Raw genomic sequence first — 9033 nt, 5'->3', positions numbered from 1 at the left:
AGAAGCAGGCAGAGGGAGAGGCAGGAGCCTCACAGGGAGCCCAGTGTAGGACTCGATCCCAGGACCCCGGGATCATGACCTGAGCCAAAGGCAGATGCTCAACCCCTGAGCCACCCAGATGCAATACCACATCTTGTTTATCCATTCATTTGTCCATGGCTGCTTGGGTTGCTCCCATTTGGGGGGCTATTGCGAACCCTGATGCTTTGAACCTGGGTGCATGATTCTCTGCTCAAGTTAGCTTTCAATCCTTTTGTGTATATGTCTGCACATGAATTTTAATTTCCTATTTTTAACAGCTTTATTGGCTGAATGCCTGTTAGTAAGAGAAGCCAGGACACCTGACCTGTTTTGACCTGCACTGTATGTCTGCCCTAGTTCTAGGTTGTTTATGTACGCGCTATCTTTTGATTTATTGTAATCTCTATTTTACAGTTGAGAAGTTGCTTCTTTTTGGAAGAAGGAGGTGTAACGATTATCACAAGGCTATTAACTAACTAATTGAGCTGCCTCTACATTCCTCAGCCCACAGCAATGTGACTCCCTCCACCCCTCGACTAGATGGAAATGCTTTAGCAAAGGTCATCAGGGACTCTCAGGCAGCCAAACCAGTGAAGGTCAAACCTGCTGCTGCTGCTGGGACCCCATGACTACCAGTCCTTGAATGTTCTTCCCTGGGGTCTGGGATGCCACTCTGTCCTGATTTCTTGTGATTTCTTTCCTTGTCTGTCTCTTTGTGGGGTCCTTTCCCTCTGTTGACCTTCAACGGTGGGTAAACTCCATGACTCTTTCCTATAACCTTTCCTGGTGACTCCTTGGTCTCCATGCCATTGTGGTCCCTGCCTCTCCTTGCAGATGGCTCCCCAATCTCTATCTCTAGTCCTGGACCCCCACCCTGCAGATTGTCCTGGCATATCCAGCTGCCAGTCTAGTGCATTTCTCCCTGGAATACTCCACAGTGAACTTAAACTCAACATGACCAACATGGAGTTCATTACAGCACATCCCACCCACTGCTCATCTACCCAACTGCCTAAGCCACCAACAAATTAGCTATATTTCAGTTCATCATCCTGCCTTGCCAATCTTATCTCGCTGGTATTTCTGAGGCTGGCCTTTCTTTGGTCCTCTTTCCAAGATCAAGCCTCATCTTCCCTTGCCTGGAGTATTAGAGCTGGCTCAGAACAGGAGCTCCCCTTAGTCTTGCTCTGTTCAGATTCATTTTCCATAGCCGTCAGATGGGCTTATCACACACAGAGCTGGCTGTGCCACTTCTGTACTCACAGCCCTCCGAGGTCCCCCTGGTATTGATGGGATAAAGTCTGAGCTCTGAGGCTGGCATTTACATCTCCCCCAGCTGGGCCCTTTGCTCACCTCCAGCTGGCCTCACCACTGTGGGGTCCACCCTTCCCACGAGTGTGTGCGGAGCATCTACCATGTGCCAGCAGCGAGGGGCAGGTGGTGGCAGGGCCGAGAGCGCAGCACCCTCAGCTGCTGGGGGAGAGAGGCGGTCACCAACCCAGAGTCACCCAGTCTGGTCAGTTTCAGGATGGGAAAGCATGGGTGATGAGGAGCGTTCCCAGAAGAAGGGACATCCATACCGGACACTGGACATGCTTGGCCCATTAGCCTTGACAGTGATTCCACACTCCTTCTCTGTCTCTTTTGTCTGGCTAATTCAGGCCTCCTTGATTTCTCACCCAGACCCCTCCCGTGTCCTCCTAATCGGTCTTCTCTCTTGACCTCCAGCCCACCCCATCCAGTGCCACCAGAACATCCTTTCTCACACACAAATCTGAAGACTGCTACAGGAGATAGCCAGCTTTTTTGAACGAATCTGAGGCTCTTCACCATTAGGGTCTTGTCTTTGCTCTCGAGCTGCTCTTCCCTCCTGCTCCTGGCCACTAGCCATGCTACACTGCCCATCAGTTCCCGGCCAGGGGCACACAAGTGGGTCTCTAGCAGTGGGCACAGAATGCCCAGTGAGAGATGGAGACAGGAGTTGCAGACCGCTGGCATGTTATGCAGCAAACAAGAGCAGGAAAACCAGGATGGGAGCTAGGGAGAGGTGTGGTGATAAATGGAGCTTGTTGTTTATTGTAGGAGATCCTAGAACATGCACTTCCTACCGAGGGTGACCTCACGGACAGGGAGAAGATGGAGGTGCAGAAAGAGGAGACACCCAGGCCTTGGAGCAGGTGAGAGAGGTGGGATCCAGGCCCCATGTGGAACAGGTGGCTTTGGGCAGAGCCCAATGGGAGGGAGGGAGGAGAGAGTGGGTGCAGGTATAGAAGGAGTGCTTGTTCCTAGATGGGAAGATGAGGGAGTTCTTGCTGATTGCTGCTATTTTCTGAGCAAAGCATGTGGCCACTGAAGGTGGTAAGGGGTATGTGAACAGGAGATAGGATAAGACATTTGTTTGGGAGAAAAGGCTCGTGCCTGCCAAGGCAGCTATGCAGCGGCAATCCTTATTTGAGATTCAAGGCCATGAATGAGGGGAAAGTCAGTTCGCTTTCTGCAGCCATGTTCTGCTGCATGGGTGTGGGCATTGCGTAGGTGCGTGGTTGGATTGAGCCAAGCCTGGGCATGGCTTCTAAGTGTAAAGAAGGAAGGAGGGAGGATTGGGAAGGGTGGACATGAGGGCAGCAGACGGGTCTTGATCCTGGGACAGTGGTGGTTGGTGGCCAGAGGGCTCGGTGAGGCAGAGGGAGCCTGATCTGGAGGGATAGCAGGTACCAGGTGGTTGCCAGGTGGGGGGCCTGAGGTGGATATTGTGTAGATGGTAAGGTCAGGGTGTGAGGCCCATGGCCACAGGGTGGATCGGATGGTTGAAGCCAGCCAGATGGAGGAACAGAGAGGCCCCCTGTTGGGTGGATCCTCAAGTGGATGTGGAGTCGTTCAGTGGGGGTCGCTCAGAGGAAGCCAGTGGGCGAGGGGGCCGGTTAAGTCTGCGGTGAATGAAGGGTGTGACCCAGGGGGTGGCCCTGCTGAAAGGATGGTGATGAGAGGTAAAGTCACTTGGCATGGAAGTCAGAGGAGCTGGGGATTTAGAGGGGGAGGGTGGATCTGAGGGCTCCCACCTGACCTCCCAACCCCAGGTGACGTGGGATATGGAAGAGACAAGAGCCTCCTCTGGGGAGAGGGTGGGGAAGCGGTATGTGTGGGGACAGCCAGGTATCAGTTACGGCAAGAGGTTCAGAAAAGACACTGGGGGGCATGGGGTGTTAGCGATGACAGGCCCCCCGTCCCAGTGCTGAAGAGGGGTTGCCGGGTGCCTCGGTCTCTGTGTGAGGCTCTGATCCTGCTCTATGAAGGAATTCACCAGCCCCACGCCTCTCTTGCTTCTGGCTCCTCAGCAGCAAAGTGGCATCACGGTCCTTTGCTAGAGGATGATTAGGATGCTTTGGGATGAGGGCGTCGGGCCCGGGAAGGCGGCCCACGGGTGTCCCTGCCGCCGATGGGCGGGGAGTGCCCAGCCAGGCGAACCCACCAGGTGGCGGTGGGAGGCTGCGGGCCCTGCTTGCCCGGGAGGCCCCGCCCTCCGCTCTGTCCAGGTTTTGCCGGGAGGAGATGCGACGCATTTCGAGGGCGATTGAACACGGGCTGTACCGCGTCTTGGCAGGAGCAGGTGGCACAGGTGCAGGGGTCATTGCGGGGAGATGTGTGGGGAGGCAGCCCCGGCCGGCCTGGGGGCAGGAGCGGAGGCCGCTGGCCAGAGGTGGGGCCGGGCAGGTGCTTTCACCTGCGGAGAAGAAACCTTGAGCCACCATCCTATGTGGTTGAGGACATCTGCATTTCTTTAAACTAAATTAATTCGGACTCCAAGTCCCTAGACTGCCCAGATGGGGGAATTGAGCCCGGTGGCACTGGTTTCCATGGAGATGCCCACTGGCCTTGCCCTTGTAGTCCATTCAGAGCCAGCTTTCCTGGAAGCTTGGCCTAGTGCTGTGATGCCTGGGGCCGCCTAGGGCACCCTACATCCCCTTTGCCTGTCCCTTTTGCGGAGGATGCCCACAGAGGCCTAAGGCCACTTCACCTGTACGGAATGGCTTGCCTCCCCACTACTTCTTACCTGGGACCACATCGCTAGAGGATGTTAATGGGCCCTCTTACATTCGGGAAGGGAGGGGCTGGGAGGAGGAGGGACAAGGGACTTTTTGGAGGAAGCAGGATCTGACCAGGACCGGGGAGGATACACTAGCCCTGGGGACAGTGAGAAGGGAGGGGTGTTCCTGGGGGGTTGGGAGCTGCAGGGACAAAGGCGCGGGGTAGGATGAGCTAGCATGTTTCCAGATCACAGAAGCCTTTGTGCTGTAGCTGGACTTAGGGGACCCCGTTCTTTAGACCTTAAGCTAGCTGATGGGAGGGAAAAGGGGTCCTCAGCTGGCCGGCCCAGGTGTGCAGGTGGGCTCACTTAGTCTCCTCATCAGCCCCAAGGGGCAGGTGCTACTGGCTCCGTTGCGTGGATAAGGCCAGCGGCCTTTGAATTCATCGTGGGCCTCCTACAGCTCACCTGGCTGTGGGCACAGTGGGGAACACATGTTGTGCACCCCTAGCGAAGCACCATGAAGAGAGGAGACGGTGCCCTGTCATCCCCAGGGCAGCCCCCCTGGGGGGACCAACTGTCATTTGTCCTGCGGGCAGAACTATGGGAGCAGAAGCCCGCTGGGACCCCAGCTCACTGCCTGGACGGCCTGGGGTGGATCCGTTTCCTCTGTTTTGCACTCAGGCGGCTAGCAGGCAGGGGCTGGCTGGCCTCGCCTCCTCGTCCTTAAGCCCGCGCTTCGTCTGCTGCCTCCAGCCTGTCTGAGGCTGAGAACCTGCTTCGCTTCTGCCCCTGTGACCCTTCCCGGCCACGGATTAATGCTTCTTCAGGGTCACTGGATCTTCTTCCGCATAAACCTTTCAGAATCTGGCAAGTGTTTCAGCAAAATCCCCACGCAAGTGGGGTTTGACTCAGGTCGGCCTCACCCACTGGGCCCAGCCCCATCCTTTAGCCAACCTCTGGGTCTGAATGCCCCACTTGAAAGCAGACCTTCATCCAGTAGCACCTGGATGAGTAAGGGGAGCTGCCGTGGACTGAGTACGTCCTCTGTGCAGACCCATCAGGAACTATTACTCATATATTTGTATCCTCATAGACTCCCTGCCAGGGTTGGAATCCTCTCCCCATTCAGCCCAGAGAGGTCCGGTGACTTGTCGAAGCTCTCACAGCTTGCAAGAGGTAGAGCTGGGATCGGAATCCAGAACCCTATGACTCTGGTGCCTAGGCTCATGATGTGTGACCCCAGGAGCCGGGGATACCCTACGTTAGTGCCCCTGCCCACGGGGAGCCCCCAACAGCCTCTCCTCCACCGGGCTAGGGGGTCTATAATCCTGAATCCTAGGATCCCCCACCAGGGAGCACAGCCCAGAAAGGACGGTCAGACCCACTGAATGGTCTCTCCATGCTGCTCTTGGGTGGGGGGGCCCCCCTCCTTGGCACAGGCTGCGGTAGGATGAATACCTGATGGTGATTAGCTAAATCATAACATCGCTCATGCCATGCATAAGTGATGAACCAACTGGTGCCAGGCCGCGCTGAGCGGCAGCGGGCACCCCCACCCCCTGCCCCCCCAGCCCGGAGAAGCCACCACGGCACTGCCTCCCTGTATTATCTGGCACATCAAGTGCTGCGACAATGAATATAGATTGACCTTATTATAGCAGCCGGCTGCTGATGCCAGGCGCAGCCAGGCATACTTTGCACAAATTAAAGGTGTCAGCATGTAATTTACGGTTCATGGCGAAAAGGGGTGGGGGGTGGTGGGAGGCACTGAGGCAGGTAGAAGGGAAGGTGGGTCGGCTCCGGGCCTTGCACCAGGATCCCACGCACTAATGACAGGAGGTGCAGCCGCCGCCGACGTGTCATTTCATCCCAGTTTGCACATTTTTAGCTATTCCCTGCTCAGAGGGGAGCAGCCCCGTCTCCTAAGCACCACCCCCGCCCCTTGCAAGCTCCGTGTGCGTGCGTGTGTGTTTTTCAGCTAAATTACTGGTTTTACCTGAAGAGCGTAAAGTAGGTGTGCTAATTTACGGCTCGGCAGATAAAGCTGCAGTGTGGGGTGCTGTCTGGGAAGCCTGTAATACAACATCATTTCACTAACACACCCGAGAGCAGCTTGACATCTCGAGTTGGGCCTGTGATTAAAGTGGTAGCCTCCCTCCCCCTCCCTTCCCTGCTCCAACGCCGAGAACAGATTACACTCGAAGCAATAGATCTCGGTTTTCTTGCCATCCCACTGATATTCACAGTACACAGTTTGACACAAAGAGTAAGTTATACATCACAAACAACAGCCTCTGCTCTTTACCGTCCAGAATTAATTTTCCATTTGCTAGGCTTCCTTCTTCTTCTCCGAGCCCGTTTTCCTGCCGCCCGAGCAGGGCTCCCTTCTAGAAGAGGCAGGGCAAGGAACATCTCAGGTCAGGCCTGCAGAGGGATGGCTCCTGTAGCCTGTAGGGTTTGCAGATGCGGAGACCAGGGCCCGGGGCGGGGAGGTGACTTCCTGCCGGTGTCCTTTGAGCTTGTGGCAGAGATGGGGCTGCAAGCCCGGCTTCCGACGCCTGTGTGGGGCACGGGCACCCCCCCCCCCCGAACCCCGCGGAGTGGAGAGGGGCAGGCGGGGGTGTGGAGTTGCTGGGAGGTTGCCGGGCTGCCTGAGTAGCTGGGTGCTCTCTGCTTGCTTCCTACCCACCCTGCACCCTGCAAAACCCTCTCTGCCCTTCTCTGTGCCCCAGGAGGGGGACCTCTCGGGGCTGCTGGGGCTTCTGGCTGCAGCCTGGGCTTGGCCGATGGAAGGTACCAGAATGAGAAGGGAAGGTGGGAAGAGAAAGATGGGTCTTTTTCTCCTTTGCTTCTCCCCGCCGTGATGCTGTGGCCCCGGGAATGGCCCCCTCCCTCTGTGACTGCGCTCTTGGGGGGCAGCCCCTCTTTCCTCCAGCTCTCCTCCGCGTGCCCCTGCCTCCTTAGGTGTGGGACGCCAGCATCGCCTGTCATCGCAGAGCCTCATGATCCTTTCCGGTCCCCCAGATGCCACCCACCTCTGTCAGCAGCCCCTCCATTCCTCTGTCCCGTTGAACCGTGTGTGGAGAATTCCGTTTCCTGCAGGACAGCACCTGGTGTCCCCTGGAAGGTTCCGGAGGACTCTGAGCAACACCTATTCTTTGTGGAGGACCCGCGCTTGCTCGAGTCCTCTGCCGACAGGCACATGTCGGGCGGCAGGGGTCCAGGTCTCCCATGGGCACCCGGGAACCTCCTGGCCTTACCCCAGCTGTCCTGTCGCACCTCTGACCGCCCCTTCCCACCAAGCCCTGCGATACGTGCTTGCACACTTCACGTCGGGGGAGTCCGCGGTGGCCACGAACCTGGGAGCAGCTGGCTCCGGGGCTGAGCGCCTTTCTCTGTGCCGTGTGGGAAGTTCACGTCGCGGAACCCGCCAGGGCATGACACGCACGCACAGGCGCAAATGACTAAATGCCTTTTGGGAGCAGTAAGATGAGTGTGGGTGAGGAGGCAGGAGTGATGAGCCCTGGAGGTGGCAGATGGGGTGGGTAAATCAGGGAGGGCCTTCCGGAGGAGGTAATTAAGCACCGGAGACGAACGAGAATCCGGATGGAAGTGTGCTGCTGGGAGCTCTCCCGGCACCCCTCTGTAGACCGCTTGTACCCCGACCACCGCGTCGGGCAGGGGTCGGGGGCTGAGGATTGGAATCGGGTTCCCAGCCTCACCTCTGGCTCCCTGAAGTGTCTCGGGGTGCAGCCCGAGAGCCTGTTTGGTTTTGTGTTCTTCTGCGGCAAGTCTGATGGCAGCGGGGCTTGGGGAGCACAGCCCCTTCCCGTTTTGCATAGGGAAGCGTGCCAAGGAAGCGTGGCCAGGCTCGGTGCCCCACGGAGCTCGAAGCCGGGCTCCCGGCTCAGTGCCCACCCCTCCACTCGCCCAGGGGGCAGGGCAGCGACGCAGCCCCCCAGACCAGGGTGGCACCGCAGCCCGCCTCCCCGGCCGCTCCACAGCCCTCCTTCAAGATGGCAAGCGGGGGGTGGATGAAGGTGGTGGCAAAGTGAGAACGTCTTGGAATAACATGACATTTAGAAATATGAATCAGCTGGCACTTTCTGTTTTCTCCCCTGCACCAGCCCCCCCCCCCCCCCCCCCCCCAGGCTCTCTCCAAGCTGCAGGAACACCACAAGGCCTGGACATCAGTCAGGGAGTGGAACCAGCAGGGGGCCACCCACTCGGGAGAGGCGATGAAGTCTGAGATGATTGTGCAGACCCGGGCTCCGGGCCAAGCGCTGGCCCTTCTTGCTGTGTGACCTCGGGCAAGGCAGGGCACCTCTCTGGGCCTCAGCACTGGGCGCTCACCGTCACTCCTGTCAGTGCCCTTGGACTGCCGTGTGAGGGATGACCCTGCAGGGCTCGCTCCATCCCGAGCCTCCTCTTTGCCCTGCTGCCCTGGAACAGCCACTGCAAGCATCCCCTTCCTTGGGTCCCTGAATGACAGGAGCCCAGGATGGAGCAGAAGGGAGGGGGCTGGAGGCGGGAGGGTGCTAGCGGGGGCAGAGCGAGGCAGGGATCAGACAAGTGTCTTGGGTCCCAGCCTCCCCTTCCTTCCCTCTGTCAACTCTGGAGCAACGATTCAGAAGCAGAAGGCACCCCCCACCCCCGCCCGCCACCCGCCCCCGACCCATCAGCTCCTGGCTCCATGTCACCACGCGGGTTGGGGACAGTGCGCAAACAGTAAGCCTCGTGTCCTCCAAAATGTGAAGGTCGGTGGCTTTCCTGGAGTGTGGCTGGGGCAGCCCCTGGAGCAAGGGAGCCCGGGCTGCTCTCTCGCCTGCCCCAGCCCCTGCAGCAGCAGGCCCAGCCAGTCAGCTGTGTGTGCACCCCCTGCCCCCCCAACCCTGCAGTCTGACACCATGCGGGGTGCGCAGCGGGTGCCCCTGGAGGTGTCTACTGCGTGGAGCCCATGTGCCCACAGGGGACCCTCTCGGTCC

General features: G+C 58.3%; 1 long non-coding RNA gene across 1 annotated transcript; it reads right to left on the bottom strand.

Annotated features, from left to right (window-relative positions):
- Nucleotides 1-6259: 6259 nt before the first annotated feature.
- On the bottom strand, nt 6260-8085 carry LOC144309673 (uncharacterized). The gene is made up of 3 exons (XR_013375605.1): nt 7771-8085; nt 7408-7571; nt 6260-7168 (listed from the first exon to the last, which is right to left on the bottom strand). It is a non-coding gene; the product is annotated as an uncharacterized LOC144309673 (long non-coding RNA).
- Nucleotides 8086-9033: the final 948 nt, after the last annotated feature.

This window comes from Canis aureus, unplaced genomic scaffold (assembly GCF_053574225.1).
Source record: "Canis aureus isolate CA01 unplaced genomic scaffold, VMU_Caureus_v.1.0 ptg000154l_RagTag, whole genome shotgun sequence".
NCBI classification, from domain to species: Eukaryota; Metazoa; Chordata; class Mammalia; order Carnivora; family Canidae; genus Canis; species Canis aureus.
This window is presented reverse-complemented; position numbering and strand designations above follow the sequence as displayed.